We start from the raw sequence: 16,015 nt of genomic DNA, 5'->3' as shown, positions 1-16,015 counted from the left end.
CACATTTATCAGGGAACGCAATATGGAAATAAAGATTATTTATTGGTCTGAGGGGGCACACAGAGATTGCAGATGGGGGCCAAGAGGCTCCTGACCAGTACCCCACTCACAGGAGCGTGCATTCATATCTCTGGACATTTCACTTAGTGAGCCTATTATTTCAGGCACGTAGGTTGTATTTTGCATCCCAGTTGTGTTGTCTCATCCCATCTCCCCAAAGCAAGTTACAAGAATCATTCGCTATGACCCAAAAGAGTTTTCGATGGTACTCAGATTCGCACTTTTAAAATTTCTTCTTTTCATTTTTACAAACTTTTATTGTGGCACAAAAATGTAACTTAAGCACATCTAACCAAATAGCTTGTTTGGGTATAAGTTTAAGTTAAAGGGTGAGTCCAATCTTCCTTTTCTGTGGCTCACAGCATGAAGAATGGGAAGCTAGTACACGAAAGGAGGGTGCTGGGGAAACATTGATCTGTAATATCACCGGTTCCAGATGGTTGGTGAAGTTTCCCTCTAGAAGTAGGGACCCTTCACTTAGAGATTTAGTCCCAGGTCCCAGGTTCTTGACACTTGAGTCACAGAGTTAGGATTTCTAGACAAGTCATAGTGGTAAGAAAACTTGGCAGAGCTTTATGGAGTAAACAAACAAGCAGAAAGGGGCACACTCATATAGACTGTGGGCGCTCAAAGCTGGGCACCCTATGCTCTTTGACAACAGAAGTATCTATGTTGGCTTTTTTAAAGGCAGGGTTTGACTTAAGGTTATTCTAGGATAAGTGTTTTTTTTTTTCTTTTCTTTTCTTTCTTTTTCTGTTCTTTTATTGTTCTCACACCTAGCACATTTAATTACTCTTGGTGTTACACTTTTATTACTTGGGGTCAGGGTCTCTTAAGACTGACATGCTCATTAAACTTTGATCATTGATGTTTGGTCAACCCTTCAAAGAAAGAATGCATTCTGCCATACCTTTTTTTTTTTTCAAGATAGATACCGATCCTTGAGATAAGTACCAAGTATTTGCTTTTCTAGGATACATGTCTTTATGATGTCCTTGCTCAGTTGTCAGAGCACAGTAATTCTTTTTAGTCTGGCAGCCAAGGTCAGATGGAGAAATCTGCTCTTGTTCTTTTCTTTTTCTTGTGCTAATACTGCAGCTTATGAAGGAGGGTAAAGGTTACAGCAAAGAAGATAGTGCTTCTGCGTTTCTAATAGAATTACTCATTAAATTCAGTGCTTGCTTCTGAGTACCTGTCTGCTGTACATCATGCCTCATTTTCTCTAATCTACCCTGCCTCTTATTAGATCTACCATTTGGTCTAAGTCATTTGTCAACTCACCTTCCACAAATACCTGCTTGCACTTAACCTTTTAATAAAACAGCCTGAACAGGATAGGCCTGATTCTGTTTGATAGCAGTCCATCAACTGGAGGCTTTATAGTATGTGAACATTTAGCAATTATATTGCCATCATCTTACACAGTTTTTCATTTAGCTAAAAGGATACCGCTTGATTTTTTTAACTTGAATCCGCATAACAGGTCTATCCTGATTTTCTGTTTAATAGTCCTGCCAAAGACATACATAATGTAGCTAAGCTGACATAGTTTATCTTTAGAAAACTAAGCTAGCCTCAGTGATGATTTTTTTTTTGAACAAGATGGCCCATTTTTCAAAAGTTCCCAGCCAGAGTCATGGATAAAATAACCCTCAGGCATGGATAAAATAACACTCAGGCCAGTGCTGGTGGCTCATGCCTGTAATCCTAACTACTCAGGAAGCTGAGACCTGAGGATTGTGTTTCAAAGCCAGCCTGGGCAAGAAAGTCTGTGAGATTCTTATCTTCAATTAACCACCAGAAAACCAGAAGTGGTGCAGTAGCTGAAAGTAGTAGAGCACTTGCCTTGAGCGGAAAAAGCTCAGGGACAGTGCTCAGGCCCTGAGTTCAAGCCCCAAGACTAACAAAAAATAAATAAATAGTTAGAGTAAGCTACTGTGGTCCCTATCTATAGAACCAGGGATCATTATTATCTACCAGCACCTCCTCAGCCCTCATAAATGCTTAAAGATGACCATAAATAATTCCATATGCATTTTACTTTTAGCCATAGCTTGGCATGCTCCATCTCTTGCAACTGTCTCATGGACTTTAGGAGACAAAGTACTTGTGAGTGCTGGCTCCCTCTTCCCAGTCTTGTAGTCTTGATTGATTATGGTACATGAATTAGGATTTGCTTTTCCTTTGTCCTACTACCAGTCAACCATTTCATGTTTCAAGAGCATCTTTTCACAATCATTTCATGGTCTTATCAAGCTTTGTTTTATTTTTGAGACCTCCTTTTCTGGGTGTTTATCTTCTGGACACTATTTTATAGATTCACTGCACTGCTTGGGATTCACCTATGCCTCCAGGACCCTTACCCATCCTTTGTCCCTTCCTGCTATTCATTTATTGCAATGTTGTCTATGCAAGCACATCAGCTGGTTGCAATCATGCCTTGAAAAATTGCATATTGGTTTTTGTGCTATCTGGACTCCATTTACACAAATTTCTCACTCTTGTCCGAAGGGAAGAAAGCTACTTTTCTGGAGACTCTGACTCACCTTTACAGTTCTTGAAATGACCACTTATAAAGGAGAAAAACCTGACTAGATTTCCCACTGCCAGCTATTGCCAACGTACCGATGATGTAAGAATTACCTTTCCCAAAGCCTATGACTTCAACTTCCCCAATCAGTTCCTTCTCAATGACTGGAAGTAAGCCAAGAATAGCAGTTCCTCTCCCTCCCTCCCCACTGTGAGGACTGAACCCACCAGTGACTTGGGTCAAGGGTATGTCCTGTGTGTTTTGTCACAGCCATGCCATGAGAATGTGTGAGGATGGTTGAATCCCACGGTCAGTTCTGTGCTCTCTAGCGGGATGAGTCACTTCCTCCATTTAGGGTGATGTTGTACTACTTTATGGTTCCTTCCTCATTTATCTGCCTCATTTTCCAACATGAAAACTCATGGATAGATGCATAGATTTAATTGTTCTTAATTTACAACTATTCTCCAAAAAGGAGGGAAAATATCTACTTTTTATGAACAGAGCATGATAAAATAGGGCCTCTGTGTGGCATATTGTAACCACAGCTCCATTCTGTTCAATCCATTGATTCCTATGAGGTTCTGTTGAGCTGGTCATCTCCTTCACCATCCCTAGATCTAGTCTTGTCTTTCTCTGACTCTGCTGCATACGGCTGCTGAGCAGGCCCTGCCAGCTACTTTGTCTCAGGCTGCTTCTGCTAACTGGCTTCTTTCAAGGTTTGGATGTTGTAAAGCTCTGGTGGATATGGAGGGTAGAAGAAAGGAAGAGAAAACCAGGGCAACTCCTTTCTTGTACATGTACTTCATTGATGTTATCAAGTACCTGGCACTGTCATTGGAGACCCAGTTACGTTGTAAAATGATAGGGTCAAAAAGCTGTTGAAATGTTCACCTATGAAATGGGCAGAAGCATTGATGAGAGGCTCCTGGAGTTATGATTTGTCAAATTCTTTGTAGACATTTTGCTGGCAGATAGATTTGTGATAGAAATGAGAAAGGGGAGATGAACAGTTAATGGAAACCCAGAGTTGTAAGGAGTGCTTACAGATGAGAATGATGTGCTAAGACTCTAGAGCAGGAGATATGATAAGAGATGAAATAAGAGGGGAAAGGGAGGTCTAGTGTGAGTTTGTATTTAGTCCTATGGGGGGAGCTCTGAATGCCTAGGTTTATATTAGAATGGCTCAATTTTAATCTACTCTGTACATGGAACTTCTAGAGATGACATTCTTTTTTTTTAATTTTTTTTAATTTTTTTGCCAGTCCTGGGCTTGAACTCTAGGTCTGGAGGCTGTCCTTCAGCTCTTCAGCTCAAGGCTAGCACTCTACCACTTGAGCCACAGCGTCACTTCTGGCTTTTTCTGCTTATGTGGTGCTGAGGAATCGAATCCAGGGCCTCATGCATGCAAGGCAAGCACTCTACCACTGAGCTACCTTCCCAGCCCTAGAGATGACATTCTTGACCCACACTGGTTCAGGTTATACTTTATTATTATTATTATTATTTTACTTCAGAATACCAGAAAAGTACTGCAATTTGAGAGAATCTTACTTCAGATTTTGGATTTTGGTCTGTTCCTCACCTATTGATATGCAATACGATGGTCACAATGCACAACTGTAGGCTAATGTCAGAGTTCTGAGCTATGTATGATACTAAAGTAGGTTAGGCGTCTTCAGCATATTTGCAACTTAGGATATCTTCAACTTGCAATGGATTTATTGGAACAGAATTCCACCCTAAGTGGAGAAACATCTTCATTGTGTTTGATGAAAGTATGATGTGGCTTTTAACATTTTTTAAAGCTTTTAACATTTTAAATCCACTGTTAGGGCTGGAGTGTAGCTCAGTGGCAAAGTACTTGCCTAACAGGTGCAACATCCTAGGTTTGATTCTCAGTACCTCCCCCCACCCCAAGAAAAAAAAATGAAAGAAAAAAGACAAAAAATGAAATCCACTGTTAATGGGTCATAGACTATGTGTTGGTCAGAATCTTGCTTTTTCCTCCCTCCCCTTCCTCCCTCCCAGCCTCCCTTCCTCCCCTTCCTCCCTTCCTCCCCTCCTTCCCTCCCTCCCTCCTTCCTTCCTTCCTTCCTTCCTTCCTTCCTTCCTTCCTCCCCTTCTCCCCTTCCTCCCTTCCTCCCTTCCTCCCTTCCTCCCCTTCCTCCCGTTCCTTCCTTCCTTCCTTCTTTCCTTCCTCCCTTCCCTCCCTCCCTCCTTCCTTCCTTCCTTCCTTCTTTCCTTCCTTCCTTCCTTCCTTCCTCCCTCCCTCCCTCCTTCCTTCCTTCCTTCCTTCCTTCCTTCCTTCCTTCCTTCCTTCCTTCCTTCCTTCCTTCTTTCCTTCCTTCCTTCCTTCCTTCCTTCCTTCCTTCCTTCCTTCCTTCCTTCCTTCCTTCCTTCCTTCCTTCCTTCCTGACAGTGTCTTAAGGCTGCATTCAGTCCTCCTGCCTCAGCATCCCCGTTGTTGACATCGCTAGGCCTTACTTGGTCATGGTTTCTAAGGCACACATCTCAATCATCTCTATCCTGCTGGTTTAGGCAGGAGAGGATAAGAGGAACATAATCCTCACAATCATAGGTGGATCAAGAAGCAGGCTTTAGGCTGAGCTTTCCAAGTGATGTCCACATGGCACTGCAGAGCCATTTCTTCTCAACAGGCTGGTTACTGCCAACAGTCAGGGGGCTACTGAGTCAGGAACATGCCCCCCCTCCCCACCTCCAGATGCTGTTCACAGTCATGCCAGCTCTGCCATGGCCCCTGACTGCCAAACAATACTCCAGCTCCATCTTCACTGCTCAGTTCCCAAAAAAGCCTTTGTGAGACAATCTTCTCGGCAGAGCCGGGAGCAAAAGACCACACCCAACAACAAGAAGGGTAGGAAATGCTGTGTGGATTGGGTTGATTTTTTTCATTTCGTGTTGGAAATACAAGCTTTGCCCTGTAAGACACTGCCAGAGGATAAGGAGAATGGTGAAAAGATTTGAAGCATTCACAGGTGGCAAGGGACTACCCCAAGAAGATACCTATTTTTTAAGGGAAGGGAGTAGAAGATAAAAATTGCATTCTAAAATGTAATTTTGATCAAACACTTGGTTTTTAAGTCTTTCATGAGGATAGGATGACTCTACATGAAGTTATAGGACTTAGGGGTTTTTGTTGTTGTTTTGTTTTTGTACCGGTCCTGGGGCTTAACCTCAGGGCTTGGGTACTGTTGGTTCACTTTTTCACTCAAGGCTGGTGCTCTGTCACTGGAGCCACACTCTACTTCTTTTTGCTGGTTCTTTGGAGATAATAATCTAACAGACTTTCCTGCCTAGGCTGACTTTGAACTGTGATCCCCAGATCTCGACCTCCTGAGTTGCTAGGATTATAGGTGTGAGCCACAGGTACCTGGCATGACTTAGTTTTTAACCCATTCTCTTGTGTTCAAACTCATGGTTCATTAACTTGTATGCCACATCTCAGATAATTTACTTTTCATTGCTATGAAATTCTGTCCTCACTTCTTTCTTGTGTCATCTTTGAATAGCAAGGTGAAATCTCTAATGGCATGGTGAAATCCACCTGTTAACCTAAGGTATAGAGACTTCCTGCTCCATGAGAAATGTCCTGCTAACAGTCAGTTCCAAGTCTCAGCCCTGTGCACCTATTTCCTCCTGCACAGAATATAAAGGCAAATGCTATCACAGCCTATACCAGGCCAGTAATTTTCTCCCCAGTATCCTAAATGTGATTGGGCTGGAAATTTCCTGTTGCTGAGGAATAGAGCATTTGCACTTGTCAGGACTATTAAGGACTACGTGTCCTTAAAATGAAGGAAGTAGCATTACTGTGGTGATCAGACTGCATTGTCACCAGATCCCACCAAGGAGGAACTTGTTGTCTCCTTTCTGGGAATGCTGACCACAGGTAGCCTCTAGTAGATTTTTTTTCAGAGAGCTGCCTAGTTCAAAGTCACCTGCACTCAGTGACTGATGGTGGGAGGTGGGGGTACAAGAACGTAACCATCTCAGCCCCCCCCCCCCAGATGCTTCTAGAGTCCACATGGGGAATCTCCACTTCCCTCTGTACCCATGCCTGACTCCGTTTTCCCATTCCAAGGCACTGATCCCCTAGGTACCTCTTAATAAGCCTTCTGCACACTAACCTTTGTGTCAGAGTCTGTGCTCTGCATACCCAACTTTGAATAATTAGCATCTATGGGAAACACGCACACAGATGCCCCACAGGCCACATTCCAGCTGATGCTTCACCCTCCAAAGATCTTAGGAATGCACAGCTGCTAATTGCCCTCAACCAGATAATATTGCATGCCTGGTGTTGGGGATTAGTTTTCTTTTGAAAACTTGGTGTCAATTTTTTACATGAATTGTTTTTAATCTGAAAAAGATCAGATCTTAGTTAATGATACAAATGGTAAAGTGTTTATGTGAAGTAGAGGTATATATAAAATATCCCTGAAATAGGATGGATTGAGGGATGGATTAAGGGATGTAGAGATGGATAAGTAGGTTGTAAAACAAATCCATTGTGCATTGATCTCTTTAGGGGACCCCTTGAGGTACCCCTTGTCTATGGAAATCCAAGGCTGCTCCAGTCCCTTGTATGCCAGCATTTCCTTAGAACCTACACACATCTCCATGTACTTGAAATCATCTTTAGATGACGCACAGCATGCGATACAATGGAAATACCATGAAAAGTGTTATACTGTACTGTTGGTGGATGATGACGAGAAAAAAAAGATGTTGTACATATTCAATACAGTCCTGAGTTTTCCTCTGGATATTTTCAATCCTGATTAAATTCACAGATACTGAGCATTTGTATTGTCAAGTGGGAGCATTCAGGCGGTGCGTATGTGGGTGTTCACACAAACGTTCTTTCAGTTTTACTCTATTTGAAAATTGTATTATGCAACATTAGAAAATAAGTATAACTGTCCTTGGAATGGTGAACCAAAAATGTCCTATTAATTTGTTTCAGATAAAGTTCTTCCATCTACTAGTTGAGATTAAATCAGTGTGGTTTTCCTGATACACTGAATCTATCATATTCAGCAAACATTTATGGAGCACATTCTATGACTACATATAATTACCATGATGATCAAGGAAGGATAAAGCAATGTAAGAGCTGTAACCTTCAAGTTTATTGTAGTAGAGAAAGCATATATAAAAACTTAATATTTCATAGCATGTCATCTTTGATTATATTTGAGGTAGGGTCTGACTATGTAGCCCAGGCCGATCTTGTACTTAGGATCCACTTGTTTCAGCCTTCTTAGTTTTGGGATTACAGACCTGTCAGGTTTAACCTAGACTTTTTTTTTTATGATTGGTATTTATTTTTCTTTTCTTTTTAAAACTTTAAGGAGTTGTACAAGCCAGGCACCGGTGGCTCATGCCTATAATCCTAGCTACTCAGGAGACTGAGATATGAGGATTGCAGTTCAAAGCCAGCTCGGGCAGGACAGTCTGTGAGACTCTTAGCTCCAATAAACCACCAGAAAACCAGAAGTGGCACTGTGGCTCAAGCAGTAGAGTGCTCGCCTTGAGCTGAAGAGTGCAGGAACAGTGCCTAAGCCCAGAGTTCAAGCCCCACGACTGACCAAAAAAAGAAAAAGAAAAAGAAAAAGAAGTTGTACATAGGGGTTTCAGTTCAACAAATCAGGTTATGGGTACCAATGCATCTTAATCAGTGTCACCCCTTCCTTTGCTGTCCTTCATTTTTCCCAATTCCATTCATACTGTCAAATTATAGTTCCACTTTTACATATGTATATTGAATATATTGACCATTTCCCTTTCCTTTCTCTATTCATCTACCCCTTTTTCCTTTGCTGACCCTCTCCAACAAAACATGTTTCAGTTTTCTGATAATCATTTGTTAAACTGTTATTCTTTCAAAGGAGTTACACCTTAAGAATCCTTCCCTGAGTATATCCTCTGTATATTCTGTTTGTGTATTTGCATATAACCTAGTTTGTATATGTTTTCACATATGATATAATTTAGATCTAACTTCCACATAGGAGAGAAAACATGCACAGTTTGTGTCTCTGAGACTGAATTCACTTAATGTAAATTTTTCCTAGGCCCATCCATTTCCCTGCAAGTCATATAATGTTCTTTCTGATAGATGGGTATATTCACATTATGTATATATTACATTTTCTTAGTCCATTCATCCATTGGAGTTCATTGGGGCTGTTTCTATAATTTGGCTATGGTGAATAGTGCAGCAATGAACATGGTTGTTCAAGTATCTTTACTGTAACCTGACGTGTAATATTCCAGATAGATGCTCAAGAATGGTTTTGTTGAATCATAGGGTAGCTCTATGTCCCTCAGCTCTTCAGCTCAAGACTAGCACCCTACCACTTGAGCCACAGCACCACTTCTGGCTTTTTTCTGCTTATGTGGTGCTGAAGAATTGAACCCAGGGCCTCATGCCCGCGAGGCAAGCACTCTACCATTGAGCCAACTTCCTAGCCCCTCTGTGTTCATTTTTTTGAGGAATCTAACATCTGGCTTCCAAAGTGCCAACACAGAATATAAAGTGCATTTATTAATTCGATTGTCCAGATGTTTTCAGCAATAAATAATAATAGCAAACACTTCTACAAGGCTCATTGTGTCCATGGCAATATTTGAGTTGCATGTATTATGATTCATCTCTTCCTTACATTTCTAAGGACATGAGAATGTGCTTGGATCCTTGAAATGAAAGGAATTGTGATTGACAGAGAGTGCCAGCTGTGTGCTCCAAGTTCTGTCACTGAGTTTGTAAGCCAGAGATAGTAAGGCAGGCCAGTTGCTGAGAGACTTGGGTTCCTCTGACAGTCATCACTGGTTCCATAACTCCCTGAGGGGCTGGCCAATTTGCTTTCTCTCAAAGTGATCTACAGTGCTTTCTCTACCCTTTCTTCCTTCACAGGCCCTGATTCTCTCCTGAGGGCCCTGCCCTCATGGTCTAGGCACCTCCTAACATCCCTTCCTCTTACTATTGTTATATTGAGGGTTAAGTTTCAACATGATTTTTGGAACAACACATTTAAATAACATTCAAGCCATAGTAGCTTGTGTACCTCGAAGCTTGCTGACATCATTCAAATGAGTCACTGACCTTGCCTGTCCCTTCCTGTGGAAACCATAAGAAAGGCTCTGCACAGTTTCCCACTCACCCCCTGCCTCTTTGCAGACACCGGTGTTGTCCCATGTGACCTCTTGGTCATGGCTGCCCCTCCTCTTGGTATCTGTGAGAATTTGCAATCACATAATACTGAATACTAGGAAAATTACAAAGAAAAGAGGTTTATCTAGACCATTGCTCTAGAATCTGGAAAGTCTAAGATGAGAGGACTACCTCTCTCTTGGTGATGGCCTTATGGTAGCATGCAATAAAAGAAGACGACAGCTGCTTCAGATGCTTCCTAAGAATCTGCTCTCAAGATCACCACCCAGTTCCCATGGGAACCGATTGATCCCTTCACGAAGCCAGGGCCCCTGTGACTCCAGTACCTTATAAATGCCCTACCACCTCTCAATACCACTCAGTTGGCAGTCATGTCACATTAGATTTTTGTTCGGTTGTTTGTTTGTTTGCGATCCTAGGGCTTGGACTTAGGGCCTGGGCTCTGTCCCTGAGCATCTCTGTGCTCAGGGCTAGTGCTTTACCACAGTATCACATCTGGCTTTTTTTTGAGCAGTTTATTGGAAATAAGAGTCTCATGGACTTTCTTGCCCAGGCTGGCTTCAAACTGCAATCTTCAGATCTCAGTCTCCTAAGTAGCTAGGATTAAAGGCGTGAGCCACCAGCATCTGGCCACAACATTAATTTTGGTGGGGACAAATTGTTTTGAAACCATAGGAACAAGTTACACACTCTTTCCAATGGATGTTGTCTTCTCATTTGTTGGCTTTGCCATACCAACATCATCATAAAACATATTTTTAAGAAGTCAATAAAGGCCAACATCCTTGGGTATCTAGCTTTTCTGAGTCATTGTTTGCAACTTGTTGAGCTCTTTAAATAGCATGAATGTCCAGAATGTTTTACCCTCAAGTAGGTGGTTTTTGTGATCTCACATGCAGGAGGAATGAGACGAAAGCTTTCTTTCTTTCTTTTTTTTTTGGGGGGGGGGTCTGGTCGTGCGTGGGGCCTGAACTCTGGGCCTGGGCACTGTCCCTCAGCTCTTCAGCTCAAGGCTAGCACTTGAGCCACAGAGCCACTTCCGGCTTTTTTCTTTTTGCTTATGTGGTGCTGAGGAATCGAACCCAGGGCCTCATACATGCAAGGCAAGCACTCTACCACTGAGCCACCTTCCCAGCCCGAGACGAAAGCTTTCTATATGAGTAGGTATGTGTAAATAAGGGAGTGGAGGGAGAACATATAGGTTTTTTTAGCCTTATCTGGTGCCCCACTCTGCGGAGGATGTTGGCTGCTAACTGGACTCCCTCTCAAGGATTCCCCACTCCCAGCAGGGCAGGCTCAATCAGTGGCTGACTAGCATGGAGTATAGAAAATCAGCCCCCTTCCAGTTCCAATTCAAGAAGTCCTTGCAGCTTGGAGTTGAAGATGGCTTCCTGTTGAAGCCATCACTTCCTACTTGCTCCACTCTCCTTCTTATCAGATTCCCTCTGCCCAAGCCATTTCCCCAGACATCCCTGCATCAGGCTCTGAGTGAGACCCACAGTGGCCCTGGTTACCTATGGTATACATTAGATGGAGTGTGGAGTGATCTTGAACTGGGGAGTGAGGTTTCCTTCCTGGGTGGAATAGCTGTGGACCGTTTTAGGAATCCTGCTCATAATTGCAGTATTGACTGTCAGGGCCCAGTGGAAGGCTGAGCCTGAGGCAGCTTTTTAAATATCCTACCTCCAAGAACAGGGGAGAAAGCCAGGTACAGTGAGTAGCTCATGCCTGTAATCCTAGCTACTCAGGAGGCTGAGATCTGAGGATCATGATTCAAAGCCAGCCCAGGCAGGAAAGTCTGTGAGACTTCTTATCTCCAATAAACCACTCAAAAAGCCATAAGTGGTGCTGTGGCTCAAGTGGTAGAGCACTAGCCTTGAGCTGAAGAGCTGAGGGACAGCACCCAGGCCCAGAGTTCAAGTCCCATGACCAACAACAACAACAAAAATTGAGCATGGTAGTTTGAACCTGTCATCCCAGTTACATGGGAAGCATACATAGGAAGATCGCATTCCCAGCTACCTCAAGCCAAAAAGAAAAAAAGTACTGAGATCCTATTTGAAAAATAAAAAGACTCAGGGTGTAGTTCACCAACCTAGCAAGCACAAGACCCCAGTGCAAGCCCAGTATTACAAAACAAGATAGACGTCAAACAATAAGGAAATCACGTGTGCAAGTAGCAAATTACTTAGCAATCAATTTGCATTTCTTCATTCAATTTTTGCTTATGTGGCAAGGGACCCATTTTGCTAAAGTAGATACAGCCAATGAGTATAAATAGCAGTGAGGATTGACTGCCAGTTCCACCTGGTTGGTGGGACTCTGCTTTGTGCTTTATGCTTTGCTAAGCATGAATGCTGATGAATGACCCTTTCCAAATCCCAGCTCCTTAGCAGTGTCCATAGCACGTACAGACCTAGCCAGAGCTTCTGCTCTTCTTGGTCCTAGTCCCCTCCTCTCCCCGACCTGTCCTCCATACATATCTCCTTGACAGGTTTGAAGGAAGTTACTAGTTCTTCTGGAGTTAACAAATATACAATCTGAAAATATCTGTGACTTTTAAAAGGTGTATAATAAAATTCATCATTTTTAAAGACTTGACTCCAAATACTCAGATATATATATATATATATATATATATATATATATATATATACACACACACACACACACACACACATATATTTGGTCAGTCGTGGGGCTTGAGCTCTGGGCTTGGACGCTGTCCCTGCGCTCTTCAGCTCAAGGCAAGTGCTCTACTGCTTGAGCCATAGCGCCACTTCCGAAATAAATATAATTTTAAGTCATGCAGAAGAGATAATTAGAAGTATAGCATTTAGAAATCTATAATGTAAGGAAAAGAAAACCAGAAGAGTCAGGTTTCTCTAAAAGGCCATCTCATCTTCCCCTTGAAATGCAAACACAAATTACTTTTCTTAGACAATAAACACAAATATAGAGAATTGAATTCAGAGTGACTTCATTTTTGCCCCCAAATTTCCAGTTAGTGAGCCAATGTGGGTCATCTCCTTACTCTGTGAACATGTTCATTGCTGAAAGCTACAAAGGGGAAAGCTCCTGCCTGAGAGGAGAGTTGAATTTTGCTCCTTGAACAATGCAAGTGGATGAGGGAAGCTCTGGTGTTGTTGGGTTCTGGGTAACTTGGTAGGAGCCAGGCAGCACCTCTGATCCTGTGGGGTAGGGACAGGCTACCTAGTGTCTGGGACAACCAGGTAAGTCACTCATCCTGCACATTTAAAGATACCTGAGCTCATTTGTCTGTAGAACATCATTGCGTGGTCACTTCTGTTCTCATGAGCTTACCCTGTAACATCACCATGGCTATGCACATCCATGATTGTGCCAACCATTAGCAGAAGTGGGTTCTAGAATAAATGTTTTGGAAGATAATGCTATTCCTAACAGACCCCAAGTTCTTCCAGGTAAATTTTTATTTCAGTTTATTAAAATTATAATGAATTCATAGATGAAGTTTTCTTCAAATTATGCTTCCCATCAAAAATAAAGGATTCATCCTCAGCTCCCACACCAGCAACTTAACAATTAGATAATGAAGAGATGTGCTGTTCTTGTTACACATCACCAGCTTATTCTTCAGTAAAACTGAACTAATTAGATTTCATTTAATTTCTCATGTTATGTAGCTGTTCCAATTAGAATTGCATTAAATTTTTATATTAAATTAAGGAGTATTTCCACTCTTAAGTATTTCTGCTTTAATAACTTGGAGATCATTTATTGAAATCTCTCCTCATTTCTTCTACTAGGGTGGCATAATTTTGAATGGCTCTTATGTTTATTGAATTACATGATTTCTCATCTATTTAATTTTTGTAGCTATTATAATGAATAAGGGTAATGTATTTCTATTCCATTACTGAGGTTAATTAAGTAATGCAGCTGATTGTTGCATCTTTAATTTTACTGACCTATTTTATGTCCTTCAAGACACTTTTTAAATTGGTTTTCAAACATTATAGTGTATAATTACTTTAAAAAGTGGCACTGAGTTAAAGTCATATAATTCTGGAAATATTTATTTTAGAGGAACTAGAAGATATTGGAACAGTGTCATCTTGGATTCCTGCTATTGTTTCCATCTTCAATGTCCCTTAAAAGCCCATGTTGTTAAAAACTTGGGCTCCAGTGTGGCAGTGTTAGGAGTTGGTGGAGCCTTTAAGAGACTGGACCTAATGAGAGGTCTTTATTGGGTTATATCCTGGAAGGGTATAACCTGACTTCTTCTTTCTCTGTTTTCATTCCCTGGCCATAAGATGGGCGGCTCTGCTCTACCATATATGCTCATGTGGAGATGGCCACCTGGCTACAGGCCCAGAACAATGGAACCAATTGATCGTGGACTAATATCTATAAAATAATGGATTGATTATAACAAGTATTTTGTTATATTGTGGGAAATCTGACTAGTCAACTGTCACCATTGTTACAACTATTATTTCTTGCATGCCATATGCAGATACTTAAAGATTTTATTTATATGATTTCAGTGACTCTTTAAGAGCCCACTATGAAATGGGTAATCTAGTGATCTTCATTTTACTAAGATGGAGAGTGATTTTCAAGGAGGCCACACACACACACACACATACACACACACACACACACACACACACACACACACACACACACACATACATACACACACAAATAAGTTACAGAGCTTGAATTTGAGCCAATCCTGTACATGTCATAGCAAAAAGGGAAACATTAGACAATTTTAACTTAGTGGACAGGATGATATGTTTAAAGAAAAATAAAATACTTTGGTGGAAGATAAAGGCTCTGAGAAGTCAACCAAAGGGCATTATTGCGTTTTTGATCTTGGGTAATTTCCTAAGTAAAAAAAAAAAATCTCTCTCATTGTTAGTTTAATTTGTATTTTTATTACTAGGAATTTTCAACATGCTCAAATTGGACACGTATCTTTTCCTGTATGGTTTTTTCTCATGGCTGCTTTTATTTCTCTTTAATAGCTTCTGATTTCACCCCTGGGTTAGTAGAATGTTTTGTTGATTCATTTGAATTAATCATTTTCTAAAATTCCTAGCAAGTGGTAAGCCATTCTACTCTTTTGTGTTTTAATTGTTTATGATATATGCTGATGCATAGATACCTTACATTTTTTTTTTTTGGTTTTTGAGACAAGAATTTATGTTATAACTCAGGTGTCAGTCTTCCTCCTTCAGCCTCCTGATTGGATTGCAGGTGTACACTACCATACCCAGCAGATACCTTAATTATTTTTACCTTAACTTTTATATGATAAAGTTTATCAGTCTTTTCATCATTGATCATTGTTTAGGAGGAGCTTTCTAAAAGTACATGCTGAGAATTATGTGCTCCTCATCAAGAGACAGTTTTATGTCATCCCTCTAATTTTATTTTATAGTATATCTGAAACATATTTTGAGTGGAGAGGGGGCAAGACAAAAAAAGTAAGTTATGCAGCTGATACAGTGAATTCACAAAAATCTGAGTGATGTTTTTGAGTCAAAATATCTTCCCAGCTGACAAATAATAATACTTGAGATCATTAGCTTAAGTTTAAACAACATCTCTCATGGGAAGCTACTTCCATCTCCTTTTAGCATGAAAAGAAATAACTTGTTAGTTATATTCTGTCTTCTTTTGGAACAGATGCTACAGTAAATCAGTCTAAGATTAGAGACAACATGCTATCCTGAGCAAGAACTTGTGGGCTGAGTCTGCATTTGTTTCAAGTCTTTAGGAATAGACATCAGCCCTAGAGGAGCAGACTGGAACCGGGGTTGGCCAAGTTTAACCATGCCTTTAATGTAATTTATATAATCGTTTACTCTTCTTACACATCATACAAATTAAAATATGATTTCTATACCATAAAGTCCACCCTTTTAAAGCATAATGATTTTCAGTATAGACACAGATTTTTTTCTTTGTTACTAGCTTACTGGTATTTTACATTTGATTACAGCAAATTTAAATATAACCTAGAAGTACATGAGAATTTATGAAAGAGAAACAGGAATAAGAGAAGCAATGCATCATCTCCAGAGAGCCAGTTGTCACTTTTCATAAATGAGAGTTATGTTTGGTTTAGAGAGTTTTACAACTATTACCAGTACTTATGTTTGGTTTAGAGAGTTTTACAACTATTACCAGTATTTAGTTCCAAACTGTCACCTCAGAAAAGAAGTTTGGTA

The 16,015-nt window shown here is 40.9% G+C and overlaps 1 protein-coding gene across 2 annotated transcripts in view; it reads left to right on the top strand.

The window, feature by feature from the left end:
* Rin2 (Ras and Rab interactor 2) overlaps positions 1–16,015 on the top strand; it is a 197,271-nt gene that overhangs the window by 41,279 nt on the left and 139,977 nt on the right. The window lies entirely within an intron of this gene.

The sequence above is a fragment of the Dipodomys merriami genome, unplaced genomic scaffold (assembly GCF_024711535.1).
Source record: "Dipodomys merriami isolate MVZ:Mamm:240054 unplaced genomic scaffold, mDipMer1.0.p SCAF_7, whole genome shotgun sequence".
NCBI lineage: Eukaryota > Metazoa > Chordata > Mammalia > Rodentia > Heteromyidae > Dipodomys > Dipodomys merriami.
Note: the sequence above shows the minus strand (reverse complement) of the source record. Positions and strands in the feature narration are given on the sequence as shown.